Here is a 17,719-nt window from a genome sequence, read left to right on the forward strand (position 1 = left end):
TTCAGAAAATACCTCCCGCAGGTCCTGGTATACCTCCAGGATGTTGGGCTGAAGGGCAACCACAGGACTCCGACGTGGAACCACAGACAACGGGAAAGCAGGTCCTCCAGCATTCGGGTGCCTAGCCCGTGATTTTCATCCTTGACCATGAGATGGTGGAGTTATGGCGTTGAAGCTAAGGGAGGCCGAAAATGATCTTGTGAGCTGGTGCACTGGTGATGAAGGGAATGTTCTCCTGATGGATGGACTCCATGGTAAGGGTGAGTGGTCTGGTGATGTGTATGATGGTCCCGGAACCTAATGCCCGATTGTCGAGGGCTTGAACCGGGAAAAGAGAGGAGAGCCAGTATGAGGTGATGTTAAGAGAGGAGGCAAGGGTCTGGTCAATACAGTTCCCCGCAGAACCGGAATCCACTAATGCTGTAGAAACAGTACATGAGGGACAGTCAACTAGTGTGATCGACACCAAAAAGGGTTTGGCAGAAAGTGATGAAGAAGGGATACTCACGCCTGCCCCTGCATGTGGAAGATCACGTGACCTTCCTATGCGCTTGTTGAATCCTGAGTTGGGATGTACCGGACACTGCTGGAGCTAGTGCCCTCCTTGACCACAATAGAGACAGAGCCCCAGCTGTCTCCATCTGCGTCATTCCGCCTCGGGGAGACGTGTGACCCCTACCTCCATGGGTTCAGGCTCTGATCCAAAGTGTTCACAGAGGGACGCTCCCGAAGTAGGTTATCCAGATGGATGGCCATCGCGATGAGTGTGTCCAAGGAGAGGTTGTCGTCTCAACAGACCAGTTCCGTCTGAGCCTCCTCACGCAGACCTCTTTGGAAGAGCGTACAAAGAGCCGGCTCATTCCATCTGCTGGATGCTGCTACTGTCCGGAAGGTGAGTGCGTACTCAGCAGCAGCCTGGTCCTCCTGCCGTAATTGGAGTAGGCACTCACCCCCCTCTCTGCCCTCCGATGGATGATCGAAGATACTTCTGAACAGAGCCATGAACTCCTTATACGAATCCAGCTCCTCCTCTGCCAGACGGCCGTAGCCCATTCCAACGCCCGCCCAGTCAGCAGAGAAATAACTGTATCAGCCTTGGACATCTCGGTGGTGGAGGCTCCCACCTGGTGCACAAAATATAGGTAGTAGGAGTAGCTTATTTTGACAAAACTCAGATAAAGAGAAAACATACAAAACACAACAACTGTTCAGAGACAAAAAAAATAATAAAAATCCCTATAAGATTTAGTAAATGCAACAAGTATTAGATCGAGAAAGATTCAGAGAAAGAATCCAATGAAAAAACTGTGGGACTTGGGGCAGACACACTCCATGGATATGTAGGCTCCCCTCTCGATTGTGCTCTCCCTCTTCCTCTTCCTCTCTCCATCCACTCTCCTCTCCCTCCACTTCTCCCTTCTCTTCCTCCTCGCTCAACATCTCTATCCCTCCTATCATCTCTAACTCCTCTTCCCCCCTGCCTTCTGCTGCTGAGCCCTGACTCTCAACATCAGCTCCCTCGCTTTCACTGACCTAGAGGAACAGACTAAGAGAGAGAGAGAGAGAGAGGTCAACCTAATAATCACCTCTTGGGAGTTTCCATAATGAATTGTGTGACACAGTTGCAGGCCTCCCATTACACACACACACACACACACACACACACACACACACACACATACACACACACACACACACACACACACACACACACACACACACACACACACACACACACACACACACACACACACACAGTTCATGGTGTGCATTTGTACAGTGCATATGTACAGTGCATTCATAAAGTATTCAGACCCCTTGACTTTTCCACATTTTGTAACGTTACAGCCTTATTCTAAAACGTATATTTAAAAAATCCTCATCAATCTTCAATCTACACACAATACCCCATAATGACAAAGCAAAAACGTATACATTTTTGCCTAATTTTTTACAAATAAAAACATAAATACTTTATTTACATAAGCATTCAGACCATTTGCTTTGAGACTCAAAATTGAGTTCACATGCATCCTGTTTCCATTTATTATCCTTGAGATGTTTCTACAACTTGATTGGAGTCCACCTGTGGTAAATTCAATTGATTAGACATGATTTAGAAAAGGCACACACCTGTCTATATAAGGTCCCAAAGTTGACAGTGCATGTCAGAGCAAAAACCAAGCCATGAGGTCGAAGGACTTGTCCGCAGAGCTCTGAGACAGGATTGTGTTTAGGCACAGATCTGGGGAAGGGTACCAAAACATTTCTGCAGTATTGAAGGTTCCCAAAAACACAGTATCATTCTTAAAATGGAAGAGGTTTGGAACCACCAAGACTCTTCCTAGAATTGGCCGCCCTGGCAAACTGAGCAATCGGGGGAGAAGGGCCTTGGTCAGGGAGGTGACCAAGAACCTGATGGTCATTCTGACAGAGCTCTAGAGTTCCTCTGTGGAGATGGGAGAACCATCCAGAAGGACAAATATCTCTGCAGCAATCCACCAATCAAGTCTTTATGGAAGAGAGGCCAGACGGATGCCACTCTTTGGAAAAAAGGCACATGACAGCCCGCTTGGAGTTTGCCAAAAGGCACCTGAAGGACTCAGACCACGAGAAACTAGATTCTCTGGTCTGATGAAACCAAGATTGATTGAACTCTTTGGCCTGAAAGCCATGCGCCACGTCTGGAGGAAACCTGGCACCATCCCTATGGTGAAGCATGTTGGTGGCAGCATCATGCTGTGGGGATGTTTTTCAGCGGCAGGGACTGGGAGATCCTTGATGAAAACCTGTCCACTCCAGAGCGCTCAGGACCTCAGACTGGGGCAAAGGTTCACCTTCTAACAGGACAATGACCCTAAGCACTAAGCCAAGACAATGCAGGAGTGGCTTCGGAACAAGTCTCTGAATGTCCTTGAGTGGCCCAGTCAAAGCCCGGACTTGAACCTCATCGAACATCTCTGGAGAGACCTGAAAATAGCTGTGCTGCAACGCTCTCCATCCAACCTGACAGAGCTTGATAGGATCTTAGGTAAATGTGATTTCACTTGTTGTTTGTTTATAAATTAGCAAATGTTTCTAAAAACCTGTTTTTGCTTTTTCATTATGGGGTATTGTGTGTAGATAGATGAGGGGGGAAACAATGTAATCTATTTTACAATATGGCTGTAACATAACAAAATATGGAAAAGGTCAAGGGGTCTAAATACTTTTCGAATGCACTCTATGTCAGACTGATGGATAATCAGACAGGATAGAGTGCATAAAAGATATTCATGAATATGATCATAGATGGGTCAGATTATAACCATAAAGACTATATAGGTTACACACACTTCAAGACCCATAGTCAGATTACTTTTTGTAGATGGTAAGAAGTCTAAGTACTGTATGTGGCACAACAGTTTACAGATTCAATGCATCATAAACTATTGTTTATTTATTTAGGATGTTGAAAGTAAACGATTGCAAAGATGACACTATATGCAATTTAGTCAAACAGGTTTCAAATAATTCTTCATCTGTTTCGATGGGTATAGTTAGCTGTTTGTTTTTGTAGGAGGGAGTGAGACAAATAAATGTTTTATTTAACCTTTATTGAACTAGGCAAGTCAGTTAAGAACAAATTCATCTTTACAATGATGGCCTACCCTGGACCAATGGCCTACCCTGAACCAAAGCAGTGGCTCGCCATTGCTAAATGCATTTGGGGAAACACTAGGCCTACAGGCCTAGGCTATAACCATACACATTGGAATCTCTGTTTTATTTTCTATTTACAGTACTTGATATTCATGTCTCATAGCGCATGAGACAGACCGTTCAGCTACTGTAAGGCCCGGGGTAAAGAATGACAATCCATGGACACTGCGACTTCAGATATAGACTCGAAGGTTCAATAAGAGCAACCACACATCTTCAGGGGACAAATAAAATAAGGATAAATCACATGATCAGAGCGCTGGCACATGCTACGACACCAAACTCTAAACTGAAGCTATCCCAGAAACCCCTGCTCTTTATAGTCAGAGCCACAGCATCCACAATCAAAATAAAAGTCCTTCAATTACAGTCCCACATTACTATAACAACTTGTCTCGTTCCTGAAACCTGACAGTTGGGAAAAGCTAACAACAAAGGGTTGAAATAAGATGCAGACTGCTACTATTAGCCTAAACTATCTGAATTGATTTGAGAAGTGTATGCCACATCTTACAATACAACTAGCTAATAATTGAACAGAGGTCACAGAGAGAACTTCAATTGATGTGGAGCAAGCATGCTACAGACATCCATTTGTACTGGTATGACATGTTACACATACCATTGCCGTGTAGGCATGTTAGTGTGTCTGGGATTCAGAGAAAAATAATTTTCCATATCTTTACAAAGTGGCATTGCATGTGACTGAATATGATAAATGTATTTGTTTATTTGTTGATTATTTGTTAGAACATGGCCCACCCCACTGACCTCTATAGGTCAGCCATTTTGGTCAGGGAGTTGGTCAACCATGGTTTGCCAGTGCTGTGATAAAAGTGTAGAATAAGACATTTTAAGAATTTATCTGCACTGTATGTGTGTTAGCTGGCTAGCCAGGCGTAATGATTCCATCAATTTTTCAAATTAACTGCCACTATGTGACTTACCACCTGGATAAAATGTGATTTTTTTATATTTTTTTTTACATTGGATAAAAGTAGAGACTCAGAGCTACAAAATGGTATATCGTACACTGCATTTGAGGAACAATGGGAAAGTAATTCTGCTTTGAAAGTTGATCAACTTGTAAACTCACTTTTCAGAAAATCGCCTTTGAATGTTTTGGTATCTAGTGAAGAGCTTTTCTTTGTCTACAACCATTCAGCATCGTTCACACCCTCTTAAGCTTTAGCCCCACCCATCTCGTTTTGCTCAGAGCGCACACTTGATGCTCTGGGCGATAATTTCTTTACTTCTGGATAACATGAAAACACACCTAACCAGCTCTGCTGGCAACAATTTCATTATGACCTTTTGCAGACGTTTACTGACACCAGCCATATTCAACGGGTGTTGTACACACGTCACGTAACGTTAGCTAACGAGCCGGCCTGCTAACGTTAGATAGTTAAACAACAATGAACAAAGTGCCAACACTGCCTAAGTGCAACACTTCCTAACATTAGGCTCTAACAGCTCTGGGTAACGAATAATAATGTCTGCTAGGGAGCCAGCCAGCTAACGTTAGCTAGCTAGCTAACAGTACACTTTAGCTTAAGACATATAACTAAACAAGGAACCTAGCTAGGTAAACAACATTTAAGATCACACACATCACGTAACGTTAGCTAACTTGCCAGCCAGCTAACATTAGCCAGTTAAACAACAAGAGTGCTGGGAGCTAACCAACCAGGTCCAATGTTAGCTAGCTAACATTAGGCTCTAACTAGAAAAGCAAACGGCTCTGGGAAACAAATAATAATGTCAGCTAGGGAGCCAGCCAGCTAACGTTAGCTAGCTAGCTAACAGTACACTTTAGCTTGAAATGAAACCACTTTATGTCAAAATTAGAAAGGTGTAATATCTGAAAAGGAAGCTAGCTAATGCTAGACTACCTTACCTGTATACATCAACATGCATTATGGACGTGTCTCCCTGTCAGGAATGCCATACCACGGTTGCACTTAGTTTGAAGATGTAATCCGGAGACAGCTGTTTTCTCCATCTCTTTAGCTATCATACTCTAATTCCACTGATTTCAAAACTTGATCCTCCAGAAAATGGAGAGCAACACTTATGCAGCTGCACTACACAATACATGTTTTAAAACCTTTCTAGGGCAGGCATTCCGCTAGCGGAACCCCTCGACAACATTCCGCTGAAAAGGCAGCGTGCGAAATTCTAAAATATCTTTTTTTTACAAATATGTAACTTTCACAAAGTCCAATACAGCAAATGAAAAATAAACATCTTGTTAATCTACCTATCGTGTCCGATTTAAAAAATGCTTTACAGCACAACATATGATTATGTTAGGTCATAGCCAAGTTTTAAAAAACACACAGCCATTTTTTCCAGCCAAAGATAGGAGTCACAAAAAGCAGAAATAGAGATAAAATGAATCACTAACATTTGATGATCTTCATCAGATGACACTCATAGGACATCATGTTACACAATACATGTATGTTTTGTTCGATAATGTGCATATTTATATCCAAAAATCTCAGTTTACATTGGTGCGTTACGTGCAGTAATATTTTGATTCCAAAATATCTGGTGATTTTGCAGAAATATTCATAATAAGCATTGATAAAAATACAAGTGTTATTCACAGAATTAAAGATAGACTTATCCATAACCTGTAGTGACGCCCAGCCCATGAACGGGACCGTTATCGTCATCTGACACTAATTAGCATGTCCGTTGCGGACATAAATCTTCCTAGAAAATATTCCTATTCATGAAAATCACAAGTGAAATATATTGGAAGACAGCTTAGCCTTTTGTTAATCACCCTGTCATCTCAGATTTTCAAAATATGCTTTACAGCCAACGCTAGACAAGCATTTGTGTACGTTTATCATAGCCTAGCATTATGCCTTGCTAGCAGGCAAACTTGTCACGGAAATCAAAAAAGCAATCAAATTAAATCGTTTACCTTTGATGAACTTCGGATGTTTTCACTCACGAGACTCCCAGGTAGACAGCCAAAGTTCATTTTTTCCCAAAAGATTATTTTTGTAGGCGAAATAGCCCCGTTTGTTCTTCACGTTTGGCTGAGAAATCACCCGGAAATTGCAGTCACCACAACGGCGAAAAATATTCCAAATTCGCTCCATAATATCGACAGAAACATGGCAAACGTTGTTTAGAATCCATCCTCAAGGTGTTTTTCTAATATCTATTCGATAATATATCAGTCGGGACAATTCGTTTTTCACTCTGACCGATTGGAGTAATGGCTACCTCTGTATTTTACGCGAGAATCTCTCTCGGAGCCACCATGCGACCACTTACGCAATGTGGCTGCCTATGGCTATTCTTCAACAGAAATACGTAAAACTACATCACAATGCTGTAGACACCTTGGGGAATATGTAGAAAGCGTAAGCTCGTTGATGGTACATTCACAGCTGAATAGGGAGTCATTGGAACACAGCGCTTTCAAAAGCTGGGGCACTTCCGGATTGGATTTTTCTCAGGCTTTCGCCTGCAACATCAGTTCTGTTATACTCACAGACAATATCTTTACAGTTTTGGAAACGTTAGAGTGTTTTCTATCCAAAGCTGTCAATTATATGCATATTCTAGCATCTTTTCCTGACGAAATATCCCGTTTAAAACGGGAACGTTTTCTTTTCCAAAAATGAAAATACTGCCTCCTAACACCTAGAGGTTTTAATGAAACCGCTGTGTCAGATTTTAAAAAAACTTTACGGAAAAAACGTAATCTGAGAACGACGCTCAGAGCCCAATCCAGACAAAGAAATATCCGCCATGTTGGAGTCAACAGAAGTTAGAAATAACACTATAAATATTCACTTACCTTTGATGATCTTCATCAGAAGGCTCTCTCAGGAATCACAGTTCGACAATAGATTACTGATTTGTTCCATAAAGTCCATCATTTAGCCACTTGTTGTTAGCGTGTTCAGCCCAGTAATCCATCTTCATGAGGCGCGAGCACTTCGTCCAGCCAAAAACTCTAAAAGTGCCATTACAGGTCGTAGAAACAAGTCAAACAATGTATGGAATCAATCTATAGGATGTTAACATAAATCATCAATAAGGTTCCAACTAGAGAATTTCATTGTCTGAAGAAAAGCACTGGAACGAGTGCTAACTCTGTCGGGAGCGTGCGTCACGAGCTTGAGACACTCAGCTAGACCCATGACTCATTCAGCTCCCATTCCCCCCTCCTTTATAGCAGAAGCCTGAAACAAGTTTCTAAAGATGGTTGACATCTAGTGGAAGCCGTAGGAAGGTAGGCCAAGCTTTGAAATACAAACCCCACTTCCTGGTTGGATTCTTTCTCAGGTTTTCGCCTGCCATATGAGTTCTGTTATACTAACAGACATCATTCAAACAGTTTTAGAAACTTCAGAGTGTTTTCTATCCAATACTAATAATAACATGCATATATTACCATCTGGGACAGAGTAGGAGGCAGTTCACTCTGGGCACGCTATTCATCCAAATGCTGCCCCCTATCCCAAAAAGGTTAAAGCCGCATTCGACAGGATTCACAACACAGACAGACAAGCTCAAATAGACAAACGACATTCAATATGGTAGACCAATCTTCTCTCGGCATGTCCAGCCCACTCATCATCTCAGACAATCATGGCTAGTTGAAAGGTTGCTAACTTTTTCTGTGGCTTAACCAACAAAGCTCGTAATTTAATAATTGTATTTGTATTTAAAGATAGCATACAAGTTTGTTGTTAAGGCACATGAAAATTCACATGTTCGAGACAAAATGTCTGCATTTTGATTAAAACGATGTGCACGCTTCAATGGGGCAGGAGGATGTGTGTTGTTGTGATTCTGGATGGCCAGATAGCTAGCAACAATGACTAGAAACTGCCATGTGGGGAATTGTAAGTGGCTCGTTTTATCTTATCGTGTTATCTGGGCTCCCGAGTGGCCAACGGTCTAAGGCACTGCATCTCAGTGCGAGAGGTGTCACTATAATGCCTGGTACGAATCCAGGCTGTATCACATCTTGCTGGGATTGGGAGTCCCATAGGGTGGCCTCAATTGGCCCAGCGTCGTCCGGATTTGGCCAGAGTAGGCCGTCATTGTAAATAAGAATTTGTTCTTAACTGACTTGCCTAGTTAAATAAAAGGTTACATTTAAAAATGTTGATCTTGATAACATGTCTTGTTTTGAGTTGTTTTGACTGATGACACATCTATATTAACATGGCTAAAATCCTCTAGCTAGATGTATTTGAGAGACAACAAGTGCTCATTGTGCAACTTTATTTATGTTTTCAATAAACATTGGAAACAAAATATAGTGTACATGTGAACATTCTAAGCACAACCCGTCTGTTTTGCCCCATACTGTAGTTGTGCAGATTAGTTTTGTTGCTAAACAACCATTAAAGCAATCCAGTATTGAAGCAAAGATTGTCTATTATATTGACAAGATAGTCAAGTGACCGCTCTAACAATGGAAATGCATGTCCTCAAAGATGGAAGGCAGGCAGGAGGAGACGAGATCAGGTGGGTCCATTCTAGCTAATGAGAGGGCAGATACTTGTGTGAACAACAGGCCTTCGTGATCGAAAGAGGACTCCTCTTTGTATCTGTGCCGTTCTTGCGTCTGTGACAGCATGGGCAAGGCCATTGAGTATATCTCCATTTTAAAGTAGTCCATTTGCTTCTTCATTGGCTGATTGCTCTCAACTCATAGGAATCCCCATCCAGCTGACGACTTTAAAATGGTGGAAGCCTTCAATGGCAATGTCAATGCTATAACGGGTTAAAGCCATAATGAGTCCTCTATCTATATTTATGACAACTCCGATATGAAGTAGTTTTTTTCAAAATGGCCTAAATGTCCACTTATATCAGTGCATTCGTAACAACCCATCCATTATGAAACTTCTATTAAATCAAATAAGCCTCACATAGAAAATTAGCTATTTTCTGTTTACCAAATTTGACACTCTCTCATTGACCTCCATACAAAAATTCTTCACTGCCTGGGCTTATTTTCGTGGACAGAGTTGGGTGGAGTAAAACCTTTCACGTCACCTCTTCCTCTCTAGTTGAAATCGCCTGAAGCCTTGTTCACATTACCCATAATTGTAATAGCAACGCCTCCTTGCGGTTAAAGGCTCCATTGCTAGACGTATACTGCATACTTTGAAATTGTTCAAACTTTGCGTCGTCTTCTGTCCAGCCAGAGTCCATCGAAGAACAGGAAGTTGCCAAACCACAGAAGATGAAAATATGTGGCTTTCGGTGATGGCTTTATGGAATAGCTAGTAACTTGTAAACCATTACCCATTCATATAAGTGAGTACTATTTTAATAGTAATGTTAAATAATACACATTGGCTGCTAAGCCAATTATATTATATGACTGTTGCCTCCCGTTAAGTTTATTGTGATGGTAATGAAATGTTTTAAATAATCATTTTTAGGTGGAGGTTGCTAGCTACATTGGTATCTTCAACCTAGCCTAGTTTTTTTTAGCTAGATAGATATAGCTGCTCTGCAGTGCAAGCTAGCTTAACCTACTTTAAAGTTAGAGAAACAAGTTGAGGAAAAAGTAACTTAAAAAAACATGTTCTATTATCACTTGAAACAATTTACTTATCATGTCTTTAATGAAAATGTCATATTTTCCAATCTCCAAAAATAAGAGACAGGCGCTCCTCTTTTCATACAGTGTAATGAAATACATCACGATGCGTATGGGCATGACATGCAAACCTCCCCGGTCAGGTTGCAAAATAAATGTAAACATACATGTTATTCAATCATTTCACCCATATGCTTGAACGAGCGTTTGTGTAGCCAGGCGTTAAAATAGAACTTGGTTGGTTTTATTTGAGCAGCTCGGTGCGCTTCAAGTTCCCTCCTAATTGGATGTCAGGAAGATACAAACCCACTGGAGGCTTAAAAGATCAATTAAGAAAGATTCAATTAAGATAACTAACTAAAAACCTAAGTAGGTTTTTCTTTTTATCTGTGGATTAATCGCCGGCGTAGAGGTACACGATTTTGTAAGACTCTGTGTAAAAATTATACAAAGATCCAGCTAAAAAAAAGGTACTCATCCAAGGCTTTTCTTTATTTTTATAATTTTCTACATTGTAAATTAATAGTGAAGACATCAAAACTCTGAAATAACACATATGGAATCATATAATAACCAAGAAAGTGTTAAACAAATCAAAATATATTTTAGATTTTAGATTCATCAAAGTAGCCACCCTTTGCCTTGATGACAGCTCTCTTGGCATTTTCTCAACCAGCTTCACCTGGAATGCTTTTCCAACAGTCTTGAAGGAGTTCCCAGATATGCTGAGCACTTGTTGGCTGCTTTTCCTTCACTCTGCGGTCCAACTCATCCCAAACCATCTCAATTGGGTTGAGGTCAGGTGATTGTGGAGGCCAGGCCATCTGATGCAGCACTCCATCAATCCATCTCTCATTCTTGCTCAAATAGCCCTTACACAGCCTGGAGGTGTGTTGGGTCATTGTCCTGTTGAAAAACAAATGATAGTCCCACTAAGCGCAAACAAGATGGGATGGGCGTATTGCTGCAGAATGCTGTGGTATGCCTTGAATTCTAAATACACGCCCACACCATCAAACCTCCTCCTCCATGCTTCACAGTGGGAAATACACATGCGGAGATCATCCACTCACCTACTCTGTGTCTCACAAAGACAAGGCAGATGGAACCAAAAATCTCACATTTGGACTCATCAGTCCAAAGGACAGATTTCCACTGGTCTAATGTCCATTGCTCATATTTCTTGGCACAAGCAAGTCTCTTCTTATTATTGGTGTCCTTTAGTAGTGGTTTCTTTGCAGCAAATCGACCATGAAGGCCTGATTCTCGCAGTCTCCTCTGAACAGTTGATGTTGCAATGTGTCTGTTACTTGAACTCTGTGAAGCATTTATTTGGGCTGCAATTTCTGAGGCTGGTAACTCTAATGAACTTGTCCTATACAGCAGAGGTAACTCTGTGTCTTCCTTTCCTGTGGCGATCCTCATGAGAGCCAGTTTCATCATAGTGCTTGATGGTTTTTTCGACTGCACTTGAAGAAGTATTCAAAGTTCTTGAAATTTTACGGATTGACTAACCTTCATGCCGTAAAGTAATAATGGACTGTCATGCTTATTTGAGCTGTTCTTGCCATTATGTGGACTTGGCCTTTCAACAAATCGGGCTATCTTCTGTATACCACCTCTTCCTTGTCACAACACAACTGATTGGCTCAAACACATTAAGAAGGAAATAAATTCCACAAATTAACTTTTAACAAGGCACGCCTGTTAATTGAAATGCATTCCAGGTGACTATCTCACACAGCTGGTTGAGAAAATGCCAAGAGTGTGCAAAGCTGTCAATCAAGACAAAGGTTGGCTACATTGAAGAATCTCAAATATAAAATATATTTGGAATTGTTTAACACTTTTTTAGTTACTACATGATTCCATGTGTTATTTCATTGTTTAGATGTCTTCATTATTATTCTACAATGTAGCAAATAATACAAATCAATTAAAACCCTGGAATGAGTAGGTGTGTCCAAATGTTGACTGGTACTGTGTTCATTTTTTATTTTTCATTATTATAATTTTTTATTCAAGCTTTATTTAACTAGGCAAGTCAGTTAAGAACAAATTCTTATTTACAATGACGGCCTACCGGGGAACAGTGGGTTAACTGCCTTGTTGATGGGCAGAACGACAGATTTTTTACCGTGTCAGCTCAGTTCATCTCCCAGGACAATGTGGCTAGAAAAAGCAAGCTATCTTAATGGCCATTAATGTTAAATGTGTGTTTCGGTATGCCCCCAAATTAGTATTGTTGGTTCACAGTTGGTTTCGATATTTTAACCTGCGTGTCATGATCGCCTCTGGTGTGGATGGACAAAATCATCATGCGCGCATTGACGGTGTAGTCAGCTTATGAAGGACATATTTCTGGGTACCTAAGGCAGCCAGCAACGACGCAGTTGTGTTTCCATTCAGCTTGTGTTTCACCAGCCACTTTCCCTTCCCCCAGATGGGTTCCCGTGATCACATGACTGTGCTACTGGAAACTGGGGGAAAGGTCGTAGAGCTGTAGCGCTCGAATTCTAGGCAAACGAGCAACGAATAACTCGCAACATTATAGCCATCATACTCTGCGATAATAGGCTACGTTGTTTATTATTATACTTGGGTGAACGTGTAATAAGCCACGATAATAAAGTAAATAGTATTATGTGACTGAATAACTGCATAACAACGGGATCCATTCAAATGTAATCGCAATCTTGTTTGTTTAAACTAAAACGAAAGAAAAATATGTTCTCATCATGAGCTATAGGTTTCTTCTTTTACTCATTCACGCACATAATACACATTTGTATCTTAAAATACCTTACATAGGAAATATTATTGGATATGTTTCTCTGGGGTTGAATTACAGGCCACTTGGAGTAAAATGGGGTCAGCATTTCCCTATGATTGGAATAGGCTATAATTCAGTGTTTCTGAGTCAACCTAAATTCACTTTAGTCAATGTAAGAAGGTATAAAGCTAGATAATCTAATGCAGTGCCTAATGATTGATCAATGCTTTGCATAAGGCCCTCAAAGGACACACACCTGTACTGTACTCTCTCTGACCTTCCTCTGCTCTATTTGGAGGTTACATGTGTACAGAGGGCAGGTGTCCCCTTTGACATTGTAGCAAGGTTTAGACAATAGCTTTGCAGCTAGAAATGTAAACAAACTTGGGGAATAATAAAGTATTTGCCAATGAGACTTTTAGAGAATGAATGACCTCTTATTTGGACTCCTGCCCAATAGCAGTGTAATGATCCCAACAACAGTTCAGCAATTCATTGATAGGAAACCTGCTGGTTTTGTTGTGAAACAAGATTGTGTCCTCTTGCTGTCAAAATGCCATTACATGAATGGTAGGCCTACTGTATTTATATCCAAATAGTGTCTTTTCAACACAGATTTCTTACATTGGAGAGATAGTCAAACAAATATATATTTATTTGTTTAACATTTCTAGGGAGTTATGATGAGACCATGGTCTCTTTCGCAGATGAGCCCTGCGTGAACACATCCACAAACAACATGGTTTTATTCAAGTGTCATATATGGTAGTTATGACCCAGGAGTAAGTGCAAACAAAGGTCAACATACTAGATCTAAGTATTTAACTTAAACTTGGTTTATAAACACTTCAGTTTCATAAACACCTATGGCTCATTGCGAATTTAGGTCTATAGGCGATTGTCTTCTTTACAAACGCATCATAGTAGTAAAATATTTTTGTATGACCATTTCACTACGCTGAAGACTGAATACAAAATGTAACGTCAGAGATTCCCCCGTACCGGGGTCGTCACTAGTTACCACAGCCACAAAGTCATAATAATGACTAAACCCCGCCTATTTCTACAGTTTCTCTTAACCACACTGCTAAAGTTATGCCTAACCCCAACCTTACATTAAGACCAAAAAGCATTTTTTGGTGTGTTTTAACGATATAGCCAATTTTTACTTTATTGTTTGACTGCAGCCACACTTCGAAAACTGCTATATAATCGAACAAAACAAAACAGACTCAAACAAAGTATGATTTTACTCACCAGCCCTTTCTCCAAACGTGTATATTGGCAACGCAAAATGTAAAAGAGGACTTTCTTTGAACGTGTCCAAGGTTGTGAGGCTTGGTTAGACCTCCCTCGGCGTTGACAGTTGCAAGGCGCCGTATGAATGGAAAGTGAGGACTTGCAGAGACCGCCCAGTTTGAAACGTCACATTAGCTCTTCTTTTTCTTCTTCTTTGGAGAGGCCAAACGGACACAATTGATGGGAAGTTCGGCTCTTTTGACTGACTCGGATCTTTTCGACTCGTTCAGTCAAGAGAACGAATGTTTCGACTAATTTCGTTCATTTGAGTCAGTAATGTATCAGCGAACGATTAACTGAAAACTCGAAAGAGTCATGATTCTACAAGCCTTTAGTTCACGTCGTTCACCATGAAGTGCTTATTGGAGCTGTCATTTGTGACTGAGGCACAATGTACATTTGTTGATTGCTAGGCATCAAAGCTGTCATCAAGGGCTCCCGAGTGGCGCAGCGGTCAGTTGAGTTCATAAACATGTGCCATGGAATCGGTACATCGAAAATCTCTTCCCAACTATGTGGCTATCTATTTAGCACAGCTGGGATTTTCTGATCCTTACATGAAACTAGTATACTATTTTACTCACCACAATTTTCTTTAATACAGGGCCGACAAACAAGTTCCTTACTTCTCCCCCTTCCACTTTTCTCTTCTATTTTTGCGGTAATGCTGCAATTAGTTGGTTGCCATTTTGGGCAGAGCAGACATTTCCATATATTTTTGTTAGCTGCCTGTGTGACATAACTCCACCGGTCCTATTTATTAAAGTATTTACAAAGTTAGTACCTTTTTTTATTTTTTTTTATCAATTAGTATTTTTGAGTTTAACCATAATGTTTGTTGTAATATTTGTTCGGTCTTTTCTGGTGGATTAAACTGAAATTTCAACCAACTTTCTATGGCTTGTTTAAAAAAGAAATGATATTTTGGATAACGAAATAACTGAAAGTGAGAGCTTGTAATCTGAATAAAGGGGAAAAAGGCCATTATTGACCATGGGGTGAGACATTCTTACTAATCTGCTAAAGAACCAGCTCAGATTTAAATTCACTTTTGTATGACTAAAGCCGTTAGTGAGATGTCTAATGCTTTAATATTGAATATTTCTGCCCTCCGAATTAATATTCATTATATTAATAGGCTTGTTTAATTTGGCTTGCCATTCCAAATAAAATTGAATATTTTTTGCTCATATAATTTAAAAAACATGTTTCTAGGCCTATGAGTAAATTTTCTTTACGAGTAGACAGGTCTTTTCTTTTCCATGATTGTCACGTATAATCCCAATCCGGCCTCTAGGTCACCAGGTTGCTCCAAGAGAGTCTTGAAGAAGACACCACAAAACCTATTCCCCCTCAGGAGACTGAAAATATTTGGCATGAGTCCACAGATCCTCAAAAGGTTCTACAGCTACACCATCAGGAACGGCTCAGGGACTCAGAGATGCAGTGTTTAGGGAATAGACTGTGAGCATTTCTACTCATGTTCCCACTATGTGAGATGTGGAGACCAAACATTGCTAATAGGGTCAGAGGTATGGGCACTGTACACCTCCCATAAGTTCATAACAAGTGATCTCTTTTCAAACCAGACAGACGTTCATAATTTGACCTGCAGCTCTTACAAACTCAGGCTAAGCAAACTGTAACACAGTCTCCCTTGCTCCAGCAGAGCTCAGGTTAAAGATGACTCTTCCCAGAGGCAAACACCTGAAAGGCCAACCTGTTAAAAAAATAGAGACATTTTTGGTTCACTAGCACAGTAGGCTACATGTCCACACACTCAGAAACCCATTGACTAGCAATCCTATACTCTCTCTCACACACTAACACACGCACGCACGCACGCACACACACACACACACACACACACACACACACACACACACACACACACACACACACACACACACACACACACACACACACACACACACACACACACACACACACACACACACACACACACACACACACAGTCTCTGAGGTTGTCTCTTAGAGCCACAGTAGATCAGAGCTGATGGATACCTGTCAGTCAGTGCAGGAGGGCCCTTCCTGTTGTGCTGGCCACGCCCTTTGACTCTTCCAACCCAAACAGACAGCAGGGGTCCCAGAGGCCCTGACAGCCCAGCTTCCTGGAGCCCTGGGCTGGACTGACCCCAGACTGACCCCCCCAGCCCTGAACACCCTCCTGGGGGAATGGAGAGTGGGGTGTACCCTCCTGACACGCTGAGGTGTGTGTGTGTGTGGGGGGGGGGGGTAATGATGCTGTGAAAATAAGGCTTTGAGTTTAGACTGGCAGAAAGTTGAAAGATGAATAGTTCACTTACAATGGCCATCATCAAGAGTTCAACATCCCCAGCCAACTCACCATATTCTCTTTGTCTGCTCTTGATGGTGTAGCTGTAGAACCTTTTGAGGATCTGTGGACTCATGCCAAATATTTTCAGTCTCCTGAGGGGGAATAGGTTTTGTGGTGTCTTCTTCAAGAGGCATCACTGCCTGGTATGGCAAACAGAGGGTAGTGCATACGGCCTAGTACATCACTGGAGCCAAGCTTCCGGCCATCCAGGACCTCTATACCAGGCGGTGTCAGAGGAAGGTCCTAAAAATTGTCAAAGACTCCAGCCACTCTAGTCATAGACTGTTCTCTCTGCTTCGCATGGCAAGCGGTACCGGAGCGCCAAGTCTAGGTCCAAGAGACTTCTAAACAGCTTCTACCCCCTAGGCCATAAGACTACTGAACATCTAATCAAATGGCTACACAGACTATTTGCATTGACTCACCCCCCCCCCCCCCCCTATATTACACTGCTGCTACTCTCTGTCATCTATGTATAGTCACTTTAATAACTCTACCTACATGTACATATTACCTCAATTACCTCGACTAACCGGTGCCCCGCACATTGACTCTGTACCGGTACCCCCTGTATATAGCCTCGCTGTTGATATTTTACTACTGCTCCTAATTATTTGTTAGTTTTATTTTTAATTTTTTTGTGTGTATTTTTCTTAAACTGCATTTTTGATTAAGGGCTTGTAAGTAAGCATTTCACTGTAAGGTCTACACCTGTTGTATTTGGCGCATGTGACAAATACGTTTTGATTTGATTTGAATCTCTGGTGGAGGCATTGCATCTGATGCAGGGAGGGATGTCTCATGGGTGTGCGAGAGCTCTTCCGATGACCCTGACTCTGACAGTGATACAGAGATGCTCTCGTGCAAAATAATGTGTTTGGGCACGTATCGTGTATGCAATGTTTTGCAATATTGCTATTGTTGTGTAGGAACGGAAGATTAGCCCTGCTTCACATTGTATTTCATTAAATGAAATAAACTATTT

General features: G+C 41.3%; 1 protein-coding gene across 2 annotated transcripts in view; it reads right to left on the reverse strand.

Annotated features, from left to right (window-relative positions):
• cpt1ab (carnitine palmitoyltransferase 1Ab (liver)) overlaps positions 1–14,472 on the reverse strand; it is a 70,122-nt gene extending 55,650 nt beyond the window's left edge. The window contains exon 1 of one of the 2 annotated variants that reach the window (XM_031801202.1): positions 14,334–14,472. The gene's annotated coding sequence lies outside the window, so the exon portion shown is untranslated. The remainder of the gene's footprint in view (positions 1–14,333) is intronic. The other variant, XM_031801203.1, reaches the window with a different exon arrangement.
• Positions 14,473–17,719: the final 3,247 nt, after the last annotated feature.

This window comes from Oncorhynchus kisutch, linkage group LG22 (genome assembly GCF_002021735.2).
Source record: "Oncorhynchus kisutch isolate 150728-3 linkage group LG22, Okis_V2, whole genome shotgun sequence".
NCBI classification, from domain to species: domain Eukaryota; kingdom Metazoa; phylum Chordata; class Actinopteri; order Salmoniformes; family Salmonidae; genus Oncorhynchus; species Oncorhynchus kisutch.